General features: G+C 44.6%; 1 protein-coding gene across 1 annotated transcript in view; it reads left to right on the top strand.

Moving 5' to 3' along the window:
* Window positions 1-496: 496 nt before the first annotated feature.
* Window positions 497-21,299, top strand: part of Sulf1 (Extracellular sulfatase Sulf1) — a 67,476-nt gene continuing 46,673 nt past the window's right edge. Inside the window, exon 1 of the mRNA XM_086913990.1 lies at window positions 497-843. The gene's annotated coding sequence lies outside the window, so the exon portion shown is untranslated. The remainder of the gene's footprint in view (window positions 844-21,299) is intronic.

Below are 21,299 nucleotides of genomic sequence, written 5' to 3' on the forward strand. Positions count from 1 at the left end.
AAACGGCAAACGTAATAAACTCTCTATTTTACGTACTCACATACATTTTGCACACTTACCTTTTTCAAGATGCCATTAAAATTCACGACGATGGTTTCAGAAGATCGTAACGAAGAGGCGTAACTAACCATCACCATCGCCACCACCAGGATTGTCCACCATCCAGATGTCTGTAATCGCAACTTACCAAATTAAAATGATAATCTCTCGGCGGAGTATCGAGTATCATAAACTGGAACCATCGGTGGTGAATCATCTCTCGACCGAAGAAAGAAAATCGAGCTGCAATTGAACGGTTACTTAACATACCACAGCAAGAGACAATTTTTCTTTCATCCTCGACCGAGGCGACGACGGTAGGTGAAGAACAGCGTGGACCAGCGTGGTCCTAATAGGGTGAAACGTGATTTTTCTAGCAGCCCTACCCCTACCCCACGTCCGGATCGCCACTCGCAGAAGATATACTTGGCGCGGCTTGCCTGTCCGCCAAGCGGCCGAGCAGTTTTCTGGCGCTGGCTGGCAGAGCAGCTGTTTCCAGACTGGAGGCGGTATTCTCGCTGGAAGTTCAGTCTCGTTGCGACCGTCGGCGAGGTCGTGTCGTAGCCTGCCGTTTTTGCGGCCGCGCTTTGCCTTCCCGCCACGTGCGCTCCTCTTCCTCTCTCCTCCCCTTCTCCGCCTCGCCACGTCTCGTCTCTCGTCAGCCGATACATCTCGAAACCGGCTCCTGGTTGGAAACTCTTGGGTCCGCGGTGAACCACGCGACGTGCACGTCGCCCTGGGAACGGACGGACGCTTCCACGGAGGAAGAGAAATCGAGGAGGATTCAGCTTGATCGAGACGTCAGTGAGTAGCAGACTATATAGAATTATATCCTGTTTTTTTTTTTTTTTTTACTTACAAAAGGTGGAAGAGGAGATTGTGGAAAAGGAAAGTTTTAGGGTGGATCGTTGACCGGTTTTCAGAATCGGTGAAAAAAATTATGGAGAATTATCGAAAGGGAAATTGCAAAAGGAGTGTTAATTATCGAGGAATTTAAGATTGTACAATTTGATGGAAAATTTTTTCCATAAAATTCCGGTATTGATTTATTCGCCGAGTCGGTGATTGTGCAATGATTCATTACGGTAAAGTGTACTTTATGATTCGTAAAGCGATTATCGATGTTGTGTATATATATAGTTTCGTCTAATTCCCGAGTAGAAAAATACACGCTGTAATTTGCGATTCGTTCCATTCCAACTCCGCATTCAATTTTTAGTATTTTATCCCGGCCGCGTCATCCACGATATTCCAGAACAGAAATGATAAACTTGGAATGGAAAAACGTTGAAACAAACCGGCTGTCATCGATTCGTTTGTTTCTCTTGCATGCACGGATATAATCTTCGGTGTTACGTCTCCAGTTTTCGCGGTCCCCCACCCCCTTCCTCCTCGCTCGGGGCAGTTTCGAAACTATGGCGCGCTTTGTTTCACCGGAGGGGTTTCCGGCCGACGAATTCGCGGCACTCGAAACCGGAAACCGTGGCCCCCACACGGTGGAATCAGGCCACGGGGTATAGGCCTGTTCTTGTCTCTCGATGTGGTGTGGTCACTTCGAGGAATCGCAAGAAAGAAAGAAGGAAAAAAAAAAGAAAAGAAACGATAAATGCATGTGTCTCCGAGGGCCGATATAAGTTGGACTCTTGGAGAGTCGAGCGGATCGACTTTCGAATATTTTGCGGGACCCGCGTTTTATTTCGCGCCGACGAAAAGGAATTCGACGCGTTTCGGAATAATTTTATGTCGGCACTGTTCGTTTCTTCGTCGTGGGCCAACTCATTGAAATATTCAGGTTTGGGAAGCTGGCCTAGTGGCGCAGTAGAATAGAAATTGTAAATCAATTCGTTGGGAAATTATAGAAATCATGTGAATTCGTTTTCGAAACGTTCGTAATTGCGTTACGCGGAGTTGGCGATTTAATGGAAGAGTGTGTACGTGGAAATGGTTGTACGTTCGACGATATAATGGAATTATTAAAGATTTAATAGATGGAATATTGGAGGGACGCGGGAAACGATTAAAAGCGATTGACTATCAAAAGCTTTGTCGCGTGTTGCGCTTAAAAAAAAAAAAAAATCTCTGCCCGCTCGTTAAACGTTACTGTAATACAACAACATTACCGTGTTACTGGATAGAAATCCGATCGGTTCGAATCAGCGATCAGATTGAATGGACGTGGGTTGAAAGACTAGTAGCTTAGAAAATATATTCCCAAACACACCACGCTTTGAATATCCGAGTCTAAATACACAGAATTTGAGAGACAAAGTCTTTGCACACCTGGATCAATTTTTAAACAAACAAAAAAAACAGAGAGAGAGAGAGAGAGAAATTGGAACGCTTCAAAACTCTAACTGACATCTCCAACGCGAATTTTATAAAACTCACGCGCAAGGATAATGAAACTACTTGAAAGATATTTTCTCGGATAGCTGTCAATTTACACCAACATCGATCGGCCATCATTAGCAGTTTCTCTCGTCGATCTTTGAGTTTTCAACCAGATCGATCGATGGTGCTCGTTACGAAAGTAAGCGAATAATAAAGCTTAAAGAACGATTGCGTAAGAATCGGTGCAGCGTAGATTGATTCACAAACGTGGACACCTGTGTTCCGATACCTCGATTGATTAACGATTCATTGTATTTTCGTTGGTAAAAGGAGCGGCCATATGTAATAGATCTCACACCTCTTTTCTTGTTTCGTATCAACTATTCGTATCGCGAGTTACGAACGTGTTTGCGGTAATCCGATCCATCGATCGTTATAATTGTTCCGCTTCTGACACATAGTTTATATTAAATTATTCTCCGGTAAGCCTATTATGTAAAACTCTTTCATACACGAAAATAAAAATCCTAAAACAACTTAAACGTGATCTTTTGTCGATAATTTCTAAGGTAGATCTTAAGACGTGATCTTAAGACGCGAGAAATATTTCAGAATATTTTACTTCAAGCGGAAGAAACTTCTTCTTCTTCTTCTTAAAAGATTAAAATGAAAATTTCTATTATATTTCACTTTTTAAATTATACGAACTGTTATATATCCACGTCTTGATTTCAATAAGTTTTCTTAATAAAACAAAATTCTAAACTCGAAGTATAAATCAATTTGTCAATGCGTTAACAAATTTTTCAACGAGAGGAAATCAACAAATTCTAAATATAATAAGGCTTGGAAGAATTTCATCGATTCGAGTATCATCGATTTTCCACGCAAGGGTTCGCAAAAGAGTGGAACGAAAGAGGTCCTCCGCTCCAAGCTGAATCCCTATACGGCGTTCAAAATTTCATCGAAAAAATCCATCCGCTCGGAACGAATCGCGGTACGACACTTGGCTCTTAGATTCGCGTGAACGTGGAGCGGCATTGAAACGCGGGATGGGGTAGGGTGGCGTAGCGTAGGCGAGGATGGACGTTCGTTATCGATGTGATTTGTTGCCGTTGCCCGAATCGAGGGCGTCGTCCAAGTAACCGGGAGGATTTCCACCGCGAGTTCATCCGCGCGAACCTACGCGAAATCGTCGAGCAACCGTTCTGGATTATTACCTGAGATAGTTTGGGGAACTGTAGACGCTAGTTTCAGCGGAGTTATGCCGTCCCAAGTGATTAAGCGTTGCATTTCCATTCGAAATGCTGGTCGGTTGATTAATCGCCGGCCGCCGCACTGGTGAAAATAGTTAAGCGTTGCTTTTCGCTTCGATTGATTAATTGCTCGGTCGCGGAGAAGCCGGGTGAAACGTTTTGAAAAAGGATTGGGAATAATTTAGAAAACCGGAGGTGTTCGAAGATGTGTCCACGATCAGGATAATGAGTTTGCCAGAGAGTGGAATTTTTTTTTTTTCTTTTTTATGGTTCTTTAATGAGAAACGATCGATTCTCGACAAATTTTTAGCTAAGAAACGACGGATAAATCTTTTCAATATTTCAATATGGAGCTTTTTTTCTTCACGAATCTTCATAAATTATCCAAATTGTTCGAAGAAGAACGATAATCGAAAAGTTGAGCGACTAGACTTTTAAATAAACAATTTTTACAATTTATGCAATTACCGTTATAAATTATCTTGCAATCGCGTAACGCGTTTTACGATGCAGGATGGTGTACGCAATCGATCCGATGGATTGTTTATTTTGACGCGACGCTGAAAAGAGAACGCGCGTAGGCGGCTACTTTTTCCAGAACTTTTATTTACTATCCAATGGATTTGTTGAAGTATCGTTCGTTGAAGAATCCTTGGGAAAAAGATCGCGGAGGAAACACGCTGCACACCGAATCAACCGAATGGAATTTAATTGAATCCCGCCGAAGAAGAATTTTAAAATAAAAGAAAAAAAAAAAAAAAAGAAAATATACGATCGCTCGAGCGTCGGATCCGCGACGAATATTTGAAATAAGCGTGCAACGCGGAAGCGATTCGATCGAGAAAACCACTCTGCTTGCTTCATTACCTGGTGCTTTTTGCCACTTATCCAAATGCGGTGTGTTTCGCGTTTAATCACGTGCAGAGATTAATCGCGCGGCTCCAACGTCGAGGATCAATCCGCGAGAAAGTTCCATATCTCTCCCGAATTCTTCGAAAATAATTTTAAACAAATTTCGAATCGTTGAGAAAGAGATTCCGTTATTAGTTTTGATTTTGTGGAAGTGTGTTTGGTGACGATTCAGAGGATTCTCGCCGAAGAGAAGTAACACCGGCAAACAGATACTAAATGATGAAAAATCGTGGACATGGATGAGATTTGCTCCCTCGTTAATATCGATCTTGTCTGGCTGGCGATAAAATTTCTTCTCCTCCTCCGAGGAAATCCTCCTCCCCGTTTGTTTCGAATCGTTGTTTCAAATCCTCGAAATGATTTTCCTCGCGACTCGGTGAGAGATGAGAAACAAGAAAGAAAGACAAGACGATCGATTCCCCGTAACTCCTCTTAATTTATCGGGATCGCTCGAGCGTTTTAATATCCCCCATCAAACTTGGATAACAAAGATTCCTCCGATTCTTCCTTATTCGAATAACGATATCCACTCGAGAGAGAAAAATAAATCCGACATGTAGAAAGTTTCCACGATATAATATATATATCGTTCCAATTATCTATTAATCCGGGCAACGATAACTTTTCTCGAAACAGTCGAGTCGAGGATTACCTTTACAGAAAGAGCTGCGAGCTGATAACGATAAATTATCGACCGAACGTTTTCTTCTTAGTTTCGTTTAGAATATCTACGCGGAATATCGTAAATTTAATCGGGGAAAAACGAGGTGTATCGTGGATCTCTCTTTCTTAATCCCACGTATCAAAAGAGTAGTTTCTATCGTCTCATAGTTTCGACACCTGAAAAAAGATCGTGGCGAGTGAACGTTTCTTATGTCGTTTATCAAATTGGATTTACCAAAGGGACTTCCTACCAATTCCGTCTCGACGTGACGTGGCGAAAGGCCGGTAAGGTTAAACGCCATTTATTCGAGGAATGATTGTTAATGATCCATGATACCGTACGCGTGTTCGATGTTTATCGCGTTATAAGTTGTTCGAGGTATATATTAACGACAAAGCGCAAGCAGGTTTATACCCTCGTTTCAGATAGAACGATCGCTACTTCTACGGGGATAGTCGGTAGGCAACCAGCCGGCGAGTATTGAATAACATGCGTAAAAGTTAATAGCCTGTATATATATATATTGTATACATGTACAGTAGATGAGTTTATAGGAGTTTTTATGCCATTGCTTAGCGAGAACAGGGAATGTAAATTTCGTGTACCAATTATATGATATATACTTATTCTATTAATCTCCGCGTGAAATCAGATTTTTCGATATTGTTCAGTTACTACGTAAATAAAATACCAAGCTTGGAAAATAGATCGCATAAATTTTTGATTTTATAGTGGATGCTTAAAGAGGAGATTAATTGAATCGGAAAACGGAAGAGTACAAAAAAGGCGAGGGAAAAGGAAACGTTGAAATTTGATCGATCCAAAGATTCATCCCAAGATGAAGATGTCTTCCTGGATTTACCTCTCGTGGAAGGTGATTTTCTGTTTTGTAAACGCGAAATAGACTCTCTTAAGCTTCTCTAAACTTCACCCTCGCGTCCCATTGAGTGGCCGCAAAAATAGGCACTTCTATGTACGTGCAAACGCACTCAGCCATGGTAAAGCACGCACTCTCGAGGCCCGACTTTTCATACGTTGCAGTCCGTGCTTTCTCGTCGAGGGAGAAGAAAGTTGTCGTCGGACAGACCTAAGGGATCTAAGCGAACAAAGCGGCAAGGACAACGTTTTCCCATTTTCTTTCTTGGCAACTTGTCAATTGCATCCGTCGAAAGGTCTGCGGAATCATAAGATAAAGAATTATCGGAGAACATCGTCCCAACAAAAAATTCTAAATGGATGGAAAAACTATTTTCCATCCCTCCTCTTACTTAGTCATCCACTATTACTTTTCCTCGAATCAAATAGAATTGAACTGGCCGATGCGATCCACTTTATATAATTTTATATAATATATAATTTTTTATTATTTTCTCTCTCTCTTTTTTTTTTCTTACATTTTACATCATTTTACGTTATCAATCACAACGCGTATCGCAAAGCTTATCGTTAATAAGTTAAAAGATAGACGCTAATCGATCGAGTAATTAGCTCAAGCATAACGGTATATAACACGTTTAATTCTCACTGATTTTTTCCCACTCGGAACAAAAGAAAAGTGTTGCGTATATTAAAAATGGCCTGATCAAAGCGAGGCAACGAATGAATGTTTGATCGAGAATCGCCTCGTTCAATTCCCCTCCCGTTATTTGTCCGTACGCTCGTTTCTTATCGATTCTATTACACGGCCAGATATTTTGAGCGACGCGATATTGCGCGATCGGATATCGATAAACCGACTGCTCCCGGCTCATTATTGAGCCGATGGATCTATTTATAGGCGAGCAGATATCTTGATCTTTGGCCAAGTCGTCCGGTAAACCGATCGTCAGCCTCGTGTTTGCTCATCTTCAGCCACCGCGCTTTAGATGTCGAGGGTATCCTTCGAGAGCTGATTGCATCGTATCGCCCCGGGATCGTTATATTGTCGTAACGAGCCGCGCGCCAATCGCGGATGTCTTTATCGTCATATAACCGTGTCGAATCTACTTCTTCGACGTTCAACAATTCTCCTCTTCTTCCTCTTTCTCGATCGTTTCACGCTCGAAATCGAAAAAGGACGAAGGAAAAAAAATCTTTTTCTTTTTCAACTCGACGCGAAATTCTCGATGCGAAATTCCTTCGAAAAATTAAATTTGGAATTTTCCACGGAAAATGCGTAATATAAACGATCTCCTTTCGCACCGAATATTAATAGTACATTTTAAACACCCGCCTGTTCTTCCCCCGAATTCTAAAACGTTGATCAAATATACTCGGCCAACAGAGTTATAATAACTTTCTCGGAAACGAACGGGTTACTTCTGTTACTTGTGGAACTAAAGCGGGACGCTTCCCTTCCAAATCCCCGAATTCGCACCGGATGAAGATTAAAACCTCGAATGCTCCCTCTCGGTCCCCATAAATCCGCGCTTCAATTCGAAATTCGATATTTTATGCAGATTTGCGGGCGGGCGGCGGCTGGTTAAAACCGTATTACGGCACCGTAGGTGTTAGATTCCATTTGATCGTTCCCATGCTCGTAACTCGGCCGTGGACCGCCCATCGTGACCCATTGTGGCCGCCGTCCACTCCAAAATATCCAATATCCCGACAGTACAACGTCTTTCGCCCGCCTCATTCTTTTCGACGTTCTTTTCGTTTTCCGTCACGGCCTGTCGTCGCGCGACGCGCTATCATCAGCCGTGGTTCGTCGCAACGCCATCGTTCGACGATTCCTCATTGTGCCGCCGTTAGATTTAAAATTAAAAAAACTCTCCCACCCCTCTTTGGAGGACGCGTCGACTACGAGATAAATCATTTATCCAGAAGGGGGGGGGAGGGGGAGAAGAGGTCGTGAAACGAGACAATTCGTGTCGGCTTTGCGATACGATAGAAATTGAACGAGGATCGAGAGGATTTTAAACGAGGCCGCAATTAGAATGTTGAAGCGTCGGCCGGTCACCGAACTCATCGATCACGATGAGTCGGAGAGCGAGATTCGATGATTCAAAGTGTTATATCAAATCGGCAGGGACTCGTGTCGCCATCGTTTGCATCGATTAATCACACAGCCCGTAATCCGCGTATAACGTATTCCCATCGGAGAGCCGCGATCCATCTCTCCGCTTCGACGACCAAGACGAACGACCAAGGTCCCGCGCGCAACCTTCTCATGCTTCGCTTCTCCCTTCGTTATATTACGCCAAGTCCACGAAATTGCGGTGACCAAGGCGAGTACGCAAGATCGTTGACCCGTGGTTGGAGGAAGAAAGAATCGTCGCCCGTCTCGCGACGAAAAATTCATTTCAAGCGGACGATTGAAGCGGAAAAAGAGAGGAGAGGAGTGGAGAGGAGACAACGGTCGTAAGTCTCGCGCGGCCATTTCGACGTAAGAATTCTTAAGTACCTGAGCCCAGCCCGGCCACTCGAGCCTCGCGTCCCTTCGTTTTGGCACTCAGAGAGCACCCCCTTCGGCTTTTTGTGCCCGCCATCGAAGGTCTTCGAGCGGACCATCTCCAAATGCCTTGCCTTTCTAACCATGCCTCCAAGGGGGCTGCGTTTCGTCTGGGAACGCCGACACCCTGCGCGTGCACCGCCGCGTTAATGTGTTGCCCTAATATCGCGCGCATCTGCTCCCTTTCCCTCCGTGGAGGGAGAAACGATGACATTAAGTTATCTGCCCTTTTTCTCGGGGGAGGGGGGGGGGTCACACGTATCGAGAGCGGCGTAGTAAACTGGAGAGAGCCTGGGACGAGCAGAGAACTAGGTAACGAAAGAATAAAATCGAGTCTCTCTCTCTCTCTCTTTCCCCCTTCGATTTTATTTTTCTCTCAGCTATTGTAGACACCTCGCCCTACGACCGCGTTCACCGGTCTCGTTTTCGCACCTGCTCCTCCACTCGCACCGCCTCACACCCCTTGCAAACTCGTACCTTGCAAACCTCGATCGGCAACCGCGTGTTTCTCGCTCGAATTCAAGTTATTTGCCGCGTACACGTGGACGTGAGCTCGAAGGAACGAAGTTATTTTATCGTCGTGTCCGCTCGATGAAAAAGATTATCGGGGAGAAAAAATCTAGCGAGATCTTCGTGGCAAGTTTTCCCAGGAAATTTCTCGTTTGCCTGGAGGAATTCTGAAAGATAGATTCTTTTGGCCCGCGAACAAAAGATTTCTTGCCGGGCCTTGTCAAAAACGTCACCAACTGACACGTTTCTTCTTATCCAGGTAGCACATACCGATATTCTACGTCGTAGAAGAAACCATAGAAGAAAATCTGATATATGAAATACCGTGAGAGAAAGAATCCCAAAACGATCTACATCGCGTTACATCCATCCAGTAATTAAATTCGCAAGAATGGAGCAACGAAAGGAGCGAGATCGCGGTTTCGAAGTTTGATGTTTCGTTCGCGGTCTGAGAATTATGTTCCATTGTACGTCGAGTATTGCACTGAGACGAATCGTTTTCCCCGCCGAGCCGCTTTTCCTTCTACCTTTCGCGGATCTTTGTCTCTCCCGCATTGTTGACACGTGTTTACTTGTCACGGTTTATTATTACACGTGGACATGGATGGATACCGAACAGTGTCCAGGGAACGTGGAACAATAACAGGGCCGTGGAACGATCCGAGGCCAGGCATAGCGGTGTGACTAATCCGTAACCGGCCATGTAATTCATTTTTCCCTGACCATTTTGACCCGTTTGCCATCATTATTTCACGCCTTCGTCTCGCTTCTCAACGTGGCTAAAGTCGATCTTCCCCCCCTCCGTAATTAGATATTTCATTCATTCCTCTGCGCCCCGCAGGAAATCAGTCTGACGGATACGGACGATCTGTTTGGTTAATAACTCGCGTCTATTATATGTAATATAGGCAGAAGTGGAAGATTTCGTATCAAGGCCGCTCCCTTCGTCTATGAATCACTCCCACTTTTATGGTCTTGCCACGTGCACCGGTTGTTGGACGGAGCATAGGCCATAAATATGGATAGAGGTTTGTATTCTTATTGCTATTGATCGCTCGTATATTTAACGAGACATGACTCTGGAATCCGCGATATCGATAAGGGCCGTATTCTTGACGTATTGTCCATTCGAATTTAATTAACCGCTCGCGGGAGACACGATTTAAGAGACGTTACGAGGCTGGCCGGCGTATCAACCGAATCAGGATTCCATTCCGGGACGACGACCGTGGAAACGACGATGCCATTCAAACGTGGGCAGAATTTCCCGCTAAATGACACTTTCGAATACGCGTATGACGCGTGGTGATACGCAGTAGCCACTTTTAAACGAACTTTCACATCCTTCTTAGAAACTCCATTATTTCTTCCTGTATTATTCTTCCAGTGATGCTTGCATAAGCATTTTAGATTTAACATTCTTCTTCTTCTTCTTCTTCTTCTTCTTTTCTTCTTGTTAATTTCCATCACGGAATAGAGACGAATCGTTGCGAAGATTAAAAAAAAAAAAAAAAAACAGAGAAAAGCGGAGATTGCTTTCGGTGCTCTCGAGATTACCATTAGAATCGCGTGGGCAGGATTCGTTTCGAGGAGATTTATAAGTTAATCGAGCGTAATGGATCTGGAATGGTGGGCCAACGCATCGAGTCGCATCTGTTCGATGTTCGTGGCCTACGTAATTCCTCTTCTTTCGAGCAAGGCTCGCCCTCTTGAGAATAGGATATGATGCGCGTCGGATATACGGAAGCGTGAGTCACGGTCTTTTGTGGCGTGCCTACCCCCGGTTCGTTCAGTTTCGGATCGCTTTACGGTTCCGTCGCGATAATATCTCCAATGATATCTTCCCTTTTCCGCGTTAATCTCTTCCCCCGATACAGGGCAGAAGAAGAGATAAAGGAACGGGACGGAAGTAAGAAATCTGGGAAAACACGTGGTGACGACGCTCGATCCCAGGGTAATTAAGATCATAGACGGGAAGAGCGATGAAAAGTAAGAGAGATACTTGTATTTTATCTTCCCAACTTGACAAACTTTCCGTACTTTTGGTGAGAGGCGATCGTTTCGCTAGCACGGAGTGTCGTTCGATGCGAGAAAAATTCCTACGTGACGTGTATCCGAGCGTATATTTCAGAGCGTACAACACATACTCTTTTAAAGAAAAATTAACGAGTCTGTAACACAATGATCCTTGTCGCTAGGATAGAGATACGAAGAGAAAAAAAAAATAGATTCAGACGTGAAATACGTTCCACCCAGGATTAACAAATGCATTTGAACGTCGTTCCGTCCGATAGTCACGGATCGGTTCGAAATACCGGTGTCACGATTTATCAAGGTAATTAAATATTCTTGCAACTTATTAACGTGTACACGTGGATCCACTCCGCTAAACTCTCAGAAACTGCTGATGTAGCACGATTATCATTCTCGCGTGTCACCGTTTTATCTTCCCTCTCCCTGTGACGTGTTTAACCATCGCGTTCACCCATGCCGAGCGTTTAAAATCCGCACATTTCGACTTTAGCACACTCGACTGGACTCGATCGGTATTCGCGGCGTTAAAAAAAAAAAAAAGAAGAAAAAAGGAAAAAGGAAAAGAAAGGTTAGCAATGGAGAATCGCATAATTTAAGCGGTAATCGCGTGCACCGTATCGGCCAGGTGTGTCGCGTACGCTCGGTTGCTTAGCACGAAACGCGCGCCACCATACAAAATCACGGCCCCGATCAAAATCGTTCGGCTCAAGTGAATCCCTTTTTTTTTTTTGGCCACGCGCAATCGATTCACCTCGTCTTATATATAAAGATCGTTCGTATTTTCGTATAAATGGAATAAAAGAAATAATAATATAGGATAGGATTCTACGAATTCTAAAAATCTTAATGACCAAGATTAATAATTATCTTCTTTTTTGGGGAGGGGATTTTATCGTATCGTTACGGAACGTTTCTCTAGAAGGCGAATGAATTTCGATAAAATATTCTGCAAAATCCAAAGCGAGCGATTATGCAAATCGATTTTTTTTCTATCGATGCATAATTCTTCGCGTTCTGCACGCGCGCGCAAAAAAAAAAAAAAGTAGGAGAAAAAGTTCGAAGAAAAGAATTCTCGATTCCACGGCGGGGCAAGATACGCGGGGTGGGTAATAAAACGGTTTACGATCAATCCTGTCTAGGATTGGAGGAAGGTTTTTCGCGGAAGTGCATTAGCCCGAGATAAATATACGCTTAAGTCATTTAAATCCGCGCTGAATGTTAATACCGGGGGCATGGGCGATACGGGAACACTGTCGCCGGGCAATCGTCCAATTCTCGTGCCGTGGAGCACACAAGCCGAACAGGCGACCGTGAAGCTTAAAAGTGTTAAGGCTAATGGTCGCTACACTATAAACGTTTCACCGTCGCCTAGCCTGTTCGGTCATTAACTCCGCCCAACAGTACATCGATGTTCCTTCAACGGTATCATCCTTGTCATCGTCACGACAAATTGACCGTTCCTACGTCGATTTTCAAATAGACCGAGCACACAGATAATGTTATCATCTTACCATTCTTTCGACCTGATACGTAACCGTTTGCATTTAACTTTTCTTTCCTTTTTTTTAAATACGCCTGCGCGATAAGAATGGTGAATGATTTTGAAAGCGATATAAAAATAGAAATCCAAATATATTGTTCTCGATATTGACATATATCTACGATAAGGTGTTCCATAACGAATATTTAAATAAGCTTATTTTAAAGAACAAAATGGAAATTGTGATTATTTTATTGCTGAAAATTTTCAAGCAACGCGTTTATTACGACGACGTTTGTTAATTCTCGCGTCATTTCTTCCCCAATTCCTTTGTACAAAAGTAACGACTATTGATTAATCATTTATCGAATGGAAATTAGATAGATTTCCTTTCTCTATTCGCGGGTTCGGATTGGTTAAGACTTGTCCGCGGGCCCGCTTTATGAATTTTTCCGGCCGATCTTATCTCGCGAATGGATCACGCGAATTCATTATTCATGGGATCGGACACGCAACGACAAGATCGATCTTCGAACGAGATCGGCCGGCATCGGGACAAGTTAATCAAGGAGCGTGAGGCGACTCGTCGAGGCATGCTCGGACCTCACCATCGCTATTTTTCCATTTTACCTAAGTAAATTCGTATTATTCGCTTCGCTTACGAGTTATTGAATAAGCATGCAAACGAAATCTTATCTTGTTTATTAACGGCAAGGGGAGCCTTGAACAGCCTTGAGTCACGCGTCGGCCAAGTTTACTTAAGAACAGGAATCTACCATCAGGATAAAAATATATATATATACATATATTATAAATTGACTTAAACGATCAAAATTATTTAATATCCAAAATATATGTCCTCACAATGCATATTCTAATCAAATTGTACAAACATAATCTCTAACCCCTATAACAACGTCTCCTAAAATTAATTTCTAAAACAAAATTTATTTTATACCGTGATTTTATTTTACCGAATACTTTTTTTTTAGAAATCAAATATCGATCCAACGTTTATCCAAGAAATTCCCTCGTGAATTTTGCAAAATCCGAAAATAAAAACCGCGAAATCGTATTCTACCCGCGAACATTCGCGAATCTGGAAAGTGTTGTAAAACGGTTTTGTAAAAACACGCGCGACACGCGGAAGGATGATAAACTTGAAGAGGGACGGCGGCGATTTCGCGCGTCGCGATGCGCGGATTAAACGGCGTTGCGCCGCGCTTGTATCTGTATCGGGCGACACGACGAATAAATAGCGGCGATAAGGGGACGCGTATTGCGTGCGATAAGTCGAGTGGTTAATCGGAGAATGCTCCGCTTTGTAAACAGAACGGTATAATTAAGATCGGTTCGAGGAGGGGGAACGAAAGGAAGGAGCGGGGATAGAAATTGGAGAGAGAGAGAGAGAGAGGCGATCAATGGGTCCAATTGTGCGTGATTTCGAACGAAAAAATAATCACTTTGCTGGCTGGTTAATTGAAATGGGGGGAAGGGGGGGAGAGAGAGTAGTCGATGGGTCGATCCTCTGTCCCGATCTTTGTGTTGACGTTTGTTTGATAAGTTTTATGGGAGAGTAAATGGGATTCGATGGTTTGAAATTCTGAAAACGGGGAGTAAAGTAAGCGGAAATTGTATACGGCTTGTATAATTTTACAAGTGAAAGGGGATACCAGCAGCTCGGTTTGACCAAGCTCAGAGAAATTGACGCATTGGAGAAGTATCGTTTTACTTTTATTTGTCGAGGAAAAATGAGTTTTTCACGACGAATTTTGGAGCTGGGCGGGTAACTTTTAATCGAATTTTTTTTTTGAAGATTCCTCGACAAAACGATAGCATCAATGCGATGATATCGATCTACGTAAAGTTTTCCTTGCTTAATAATACAGAGAGATTAACCCTAACCCTTTTTTCTATAAATCTGAGAGAAGGAAGATTTCTATTTTTTTCATTAACTGCACGTACAGCGCTTCTCTTATATACTTGATTTATGCAGCATTGAAATCACTATAGAAACATTAAAAAGGACGTGCTATCATTTTTTCGCGCAATAAAATTCGCTCCTCTCCCTCTCTCTCCGCTATAATCTAAAGAAAAAAAGTAAAAAATTCAATCCAATCTAAAAATCTACACAATCTATATATATATATCCGAATCCTAATTCCTTTATCCATACATCGAACAAAAGGCTCCCTATTGCGACATCAAAATTGAATTCCCATATTCAAACAGAAATCCCTCATAAATCCATCGTACCCTTCTGCCCCCTCTCCTCCCTACCCGACAATAAATCCACGGGAACGCAACGTTCAAGGTATCCACGATAAACATCAGAATTATACACAGGCTGTTTGCCAGGAATTAACATAATTACAGGCAACAAAAGAGGGTCGAAGGTCCGGTCTTAAAAGCGCCACACGGCTTCCACTGCCCGTTTTCCTTCCAGCGAAACAGCCTCGTGGCTAATTTTCCCCTCTGCCAGTTTCGGGCCATTGTGCCCCGAGAGCTGTGGTCGGGGCCGCCAGGAAAATCATAGAGAGACGACGATGTCCGGCAAGATTGGTGGGAATATTGTACGGCCATATGTTGCCGAAACGTGGTCAGCTGTTTACGACTGCTGCTGCCCGAAATTGTCCCTGCGGTCCGTTACGGACGCATCGATTGTCCATTTATCAATCGACTCGGTTATCGAGATTCCTCCGAGAAGGGAGAGGGAGAACGAAACGATTCGGAGGAATCGTCGAAAAGGAAGAGCGAATGCTCCCGGGGGAGGACTATCTGTCGCGATAAAAGTTGAATCGGTGTGCTTCTCGACCCTTCTTCCTTTTCCTCTCTTTCTGTTCGAATAGATTTTTCTGATTTCATTCGTTTCGTATTTAGGATTAGCAACGAATTCAGAATACGAGGGGAATGAGCGAATCGAACTTACCTGTTATTCGAAATTTTTTTGCAAATCTTTATTTGTTTATTTATATTCTTTATATGTAGTTCATAGTGAGACTTTTATATGAAGTAATTTTTTTATAATAGCGGAATATCATCATCGTTTCTCTAAAACATAATTTTTTAACGATAGAGCAAAATTTTCCATCATTGCACACAAATTTTCGGGTAAAAAAAATTGGACAAATCTTCTTGCTACGTAAGATACGAAAATAGTTTTTGGACCGACTGTACGATCACGTTTTATCACGATTGTTTTGCACAGCCAGACATTGCTCGTTCACACCGCACGCTAATTTACACTTTGCTCCAATATCAAACGACTCCTCCCCTCCCCCCTCGCTAATTTGCATACGGAACCCGTTAAATCCATTTCTATCGCGATCGTTATACGTAATAAAGCGCGAATTCCCTAAGTTTACGACAGATTCGAGATCAGAGGAAGGGGAAGAAAAGAGGGAGGAGGGTAAAAAACCTCGTGTTCCGCCGGTTGGAAATCAATCATGTGAAGGAAAGGAAAAAAAAAAAAAGGAAAAAGCGATTCACGGTGAAAAAGAGTACGAAGAGCGTCGTACGTAGCGTCGAATCACGTGCTTAGACGTATTTTCAATGGCTCATTTGAAAATTACACGCCATTCTCACGTCAACCGGGCTACTTGAAGACGTTGCGTGACCCCTCTGCTGGCCCCGCCATGTCGCTTACACCAGTTTTGCATCAGTCCACATCACTTTACCTGACTCACGGCTACGTGTTCCGAGCCGAGCTGCCAGCCGCGCGTCTTTCTTTCCCTCCCTCCCCCCTCCTTTCTTCCACCCTACGTAACATCGTGATTCAGCGTTCTTTTTTACACGAACGCTTACCCTCCCCTCCCCTCCTTCCAGCCAAGCTTTAATCCAAACGTCTGTCGCGGCCAAGACCATGCTTGCGTTACACGAAGTGGAGTATGTGTACGCGCGTGCACGCTCGCCTGAACCTTGAGGGGTCGACAAATTGATGGCTCGGGACGTCAAGGTAGCTGAGCAGGGCTCGTAAATCGCCGCGGACCAACAGCCGGATAAATATTCCTTCGCGGTCGGCGAGCGAGCGGATCGATTGATTCTTCCCCGCGTAGACGCGCGCGGGGCTCGTTTCGTGGAACGAGCGACAGGCGTTGGTCGATTCTGACGAAAAAATATTCCTTCCTAGCCCGGTTGTTCTATCGGGGGAGGGAGGGTTGACGAACGTCAACGAGGAATCCCGACGTGACGGGCGACACTGCTTTTGAAGGAGTCGAGAGGAGTGGAGAGGGAGGGGAGAGACGGTTGTTGGAGCTGTTCGATAATCGGTGCACCGATAATTTTGTGCATTTTTTACTCCCCCTTCCTGTTCCTGGACGAATTTCGATATTTTTCGTAGAGAGAAAGAGATGAGATCGGCGAGGGATGATCGACGAGGACACGCCTATTTCGATGTATACGCGTGCACGCATTTATGCAGTGGAACGCGGTATAAATCAATGGTTTCACAGGCTCGTATCAACACCTAATTAAGGGAAAGAAGGATAGCGAATAAGTCGAATGATTTATTAGCGTCGCGCTATTTTCGGATCCTCTGGAATTACGCGCGGTTCATCGAGGCCGGTGGAAATTTATGGCCTCCTTGTATACGATTCCTCGTAGTCGTATAGTCCGTCGAATACGACGAGGACTCCATTAAAGGTTTAAAGGGTCGAGAAAATGGATTTGAGGAAGGATTTGAGAGATAAAATTATTCGAATACTCGCGAATTTTGCGAATTTTCATCATCATCCTACTGAAGAAGTGGGACATAAGTAAAAGTACGATGATTCATCGTGGTGGAATACTTTTTGCGCAAGTACGTATGCTTTTCCATTTTTCGTAAATGCAAAAGAATCCTTCCTTCGCATACACTTTATAAATAACACGCCTTGTGTGAAACCGGTATACAGAAGTAAAGTAGTAATAGCAATGCTAGTCTCCTCACCAAAGATAATTTCCATTATCCGCAGCGACGAATCTGCATCGATTTCTCGTTACCGATGAAAACGATCGCGCGAGCAGCGTATAATTCCAAAGCGATAAAAGCGGTCTTATCAATTAATTCGAGCAATCCTGGCCATAATCTCGGCACCGGTTCAAGAGATTTCAAAGAGGAGCCATTTCTAGAGGCGACGTGAGTCGATTGCCGGATGATCTGTATATCGTTTCTCATCGTTGCCGATCTAGATCGATCTCGATAAAAATCCGGCGGCTCTCCAACGAGCCGGAAAAATGGTTTCTCTAAAAAAACCATAGTTAATCCGCGCGTACGAAAAGAGGGGAGAATGGGTTGGGATTCCGTTGGTCGAAAAAGAGCGACGAGATCGTTTTCATCTGGCCGATCGATCATCCCCACGACCCAGCAGGGCACACCGCGTACCTGCTGGGCCGGTGCATAATGTATGCGACTAATTGCCAATCGTTTCACTCGATGCAATTTCACTTTAGATTCCACGCGCGGTCCTCTTGTTTTGTTAATGGGTCGTCAGCTGACGCCGCCACCCACGCTCTATACGATTTATACGTCCCGCTTAATCGAACTTATCTCGATGCAAATACGGAATCGAGGAGGAGAGGCAACTCACGAGCTCAAGGCAACTCCTTCCCTCCTTCGTCCTCGCCTCAACCGTCCTCGCGTGTCTCGTTAATTAGACTCGCGTAGCACTCGCCTCGATGTAATCGCATTGTCGAGCTGGAGAGATCGTGATTTGTTCGGTTATTTGCTACGTGCGATCGGGTGTCGGGTGTTTTTTTCTTTTCTTTTCTTTTCTTTTTTCAAATCGATTCGAAGAAGAAAGCGAGACCCCTAAGACGACGACGACCACGCGACGACGAGCAGCGAGCGTATCGATCGGCCCAGCTGCTAATTCCGATGCAAATCTTTTTTCGATCTCTCCTCCACCCGAACGAATACAACAACGACAGAGAGAGAGAGAGAAAGAGAGCGAGTGTTATAACCCAGTAACACCGAGACGGCGAATGGCAGAGTTGCTTCCTGTACAATCACTCCCACGTGACTTGCGTACAAGCGTGTAACACGAAGGAGGAAGAAAGAAGGAGAAAAAGGAATGGTAACTGGAAAGAGGAAAGTAGGTGTGGCAAAGGGTGAGAGGCGAGAAACACCCGCAACGATCGCATTAGGGCGGGCCCATAGGAATGGACCCGTGTGCCTCGGTTGCGAGTAGTCGGGCGAAACGAGATCGCCAGGTGGCGGGAAAAACGAGCTTGTTTGTCACGTCACGAGAAACTAACGTAATATCGACGATACTGCGTAGCAATTTGCGTTGCACGCATTCGTTCGCCAAAGGTCACGCGCCGAATAAGCCATTTAAATACAGTCGCGAGAAGAAACGTGTGTCTTCTAGCGAATGCCTCCTGTTAATTGCAATTCCTCGTGAATAACTCGTTATATGTATATATATTTTTTAAAACGCGTTTGCACAGAGAATGTAATCGTACGTTTTTAACACAACGATACGGCTACCGTTGTTTTTCCCTCCAAGGAATTCGAATGTGGGACGAGGTCGCGACGACTCGTTAAATCGCGCAAACAGTTTTGGCGGAGGTTGGTCAAGGCTGAACCAGAAGTCGCTTTTTTCTTTTTTTTTTTAATTTATCCACATCTCGACTCCAACCTCCCTCGCGCTCATACCTCCTCCTCCTCCTCCTCCTCGAACTGATTTCTTCGCGCCCAATCGATCGCGACTATGAGCGCGAAATGGAATCAATATCGGAGCGGACGATCGTAACCGGAATCCATAAAAATGAATACCACCGGGCAGAAAGGTTTCCACCAGAGTTGGCTATTCGCCCCACCTTCCAGTTACGGCCCATAAAATGCCCCGTTTGATTTACGCCCCTACTCTCGAAGCAACGGCTATATCGCCACTTTCGATGCAACTTTCGATGAGAATCGCTTCTCGTTTTCCTTCCACGTTCCTTCCGCGTGGAGGGGAGAGGAGAGCCAAGGAGGGACGAGGCGGCAACAATTAGCAGGCAACACCCCGAGTTACAGGGGTTACAGGTGGGGTGCGTGGGTGTTGAGGATAAAGGGCGCGATAATCCTGGCAAGGCGAATCCACGCGGGAGGGAACAATGGCGCGGTGGCAAGCTCCAACTACATTAAATCGCACTTAACTTTCCCTTGCCCGCTTATCGCCCGTTATTACTCTTTCACCGCGCCTTTTATTGTCCCGCCACGATAATTCTAATTGGCTTATTCCGCTCCACCACGGTGGCTGTGCGGTGGTGGGCACGAAACGAAATGCCGATTCGAGATATCGAATCGAATCCCGTCCCTGAGAAACTTTCGTGGTACTCGGTTCCGCGCACTTCACGCGCACATTGGAATCTGGAATCTTACGTCGAGGAAGTAAGATCGGATTCGAGAGGATATATGGAATATTTCGCACGTTCGAGGGCCAATGACGAGATAATTTGGGAATATAAGCAAGATTAATCCTTTCGCTATTACGACGCGACTATAGACGCTTTATATATAAGATGCGTATCGTATGATATTAGAGACGATTAGAGTTATCGCGCATCGAGTATCTTTTTCTAGAAACGTAGCATCGATATTTCTTTCCATCATCAATTTTTTTTTCAAGAAACACCGTTAAAGCAACGATTTTTCTCGTGCGCATTTTTGGTGCTGAGGTTCAGTGGGGAGTGGCGCGGCGAAAAGGTCGCCCGTAGCGAAAGGGTTAAACCGGATGAGGAGGAATGGAGAAAGGAGACTTAACGGTTTTCTCGTGTTTTCTCGCGAGGCGAGGTATCTCGCGCACGATGATACAGCGTGAAAATCAACGTCAACCGTGAATTTCGACCGTGACACGATCCTCCCTCTCCGCTCAAGTTGCAGCGTTCATCGGATACACGCGACGTTAGTCATGGATTCGATGCGCGGATACCGCATCGCCCGGCGATGATTCGGCGAGGCACGCGCGACACTTAACGAATCGAAACCGGTCCGCCCTGTTCTCCGTCTAAAATCCGCACAGCTAGCTTTTCCCGCGTGCTCTCGAAGCTGAGCCCGGCCGAAACGCGGAAACAATGGCTCGTATTATCTGTAATTGGGCCGGCCAACCGTTCGACGTAGAAATGATTTACGAATGCGGGACCAAGGCGGTGATAAAGGGCAATTATTTGCCATAGCCAGGCGTCGCAGCGGCGGCGAGCCGGCTGTAATTGGAGTAAAGAGAACTCTTCTGCTCTCGTTGAGATATACGAACCAACTTAATGGATGGACGGCGTGATATAAGATCGGCCATCACTTTTTTCGACTCTCTTTCTTCCTTCTTTCTTTCTTTCCCGCGAGAAGAGGAAGAAGACGACGAGTATGGCACACGCGGAGAGAAAGGGAAAAAGAGAGAGAGAGAGAGAGAGAGAGAGAGAGATGTCGGTGTCGTGCACGGCATGTGTCGTAAACGCCGCGAAGATTTATTTATGCGTTAGAATCGAGCGAGCGACAGTGGCACGCGGTTATTAGACAAATGTTAAGCGATACGGCTGATTAATGCCGCGAACCGGGCAGGTCGCAATGGGTGGTGGCGAGGAATCTTAATTGGATTTCTGCCGTTTCGCGCCGTTTTCTTTTCTCTTTCTCTTTTTTTTTTATGAGATCGCTTTCCTCGCGTGAATTCTGTAATCGTGAAA

The sequence above is a fragment of the Apis florea genome, unplaced genomic scaffold (assembly GCF_048593485.1).
Source record: "Apis florea isolate Af1SG1 unplaced genomic scaffold, ASM4859348v1 contig_3564_pilon, whole genome shotgun sequence".
Classification (NCBI taxonomy): domain Eukaryota; kingdom Metazoa; phylum Arthropoda; class Insecta; order Hymenoptera; family Apidae; genus Apis; species Apis florea.